Genomic DNA, 506 nt, shown 5'->3' on the forward strand with positions numbered 1-506 from the left:
CCCCCCCGACCCCTCTGCTCCTCTGCCACCACATGCCCCTCACCCCAAAAGCCTTTTTTCTTCCTTCCTTCCTTTCCAGAATCGTCCGTCCTTCCACAGCTAGCCTCACGTTGTTTGCTGCTCTCTGTATAGCATGTAGCATGCTAGCCTTTTGCGATTCAAGCGGCGTTTTGTATTAGTGGGCTAGCACGTCTTTCGAACCAACGGTCTGCTAGCGTGGGCTAGCTCATACAGCGTCTTTGAACACACTGTTTTACAGTATTTCAGTGATTACGCTGACCACTAGAGGTCACCATTCTGACCAATGAATACATGCTGCGACAGCATGATCAGAACGCCGCCCCTTCTCCCCCCATGCCCCCCCCCACTCTCCCACCCTCCCTGCTTTGCTGTAACATCGACTCCAAACACTGACGTTTGGGATTAAGGATTTGACCTTGAGAAGTGCTGAGGCCACGCCCCCTGCTGGATGTTCACAGGAAAATTTGATACAATGTGGCTTTTTG

This window comes from Cynoglossus semilaevis, chromosome Z, assembly GCF_000523025.1.
Source record: "Cynoglossus semilaevis isolate Cse_v1.0 chromosome Z, Cse_v1.0, whole genome shotgun sequence".
Lineage (NCBI taxonomy): Eukaryota > Metazoa > Chordata > Actinopteri > Pleuronectiformes > Cynoglossidae > Cynoglossus > Cynoglossus semilaevis.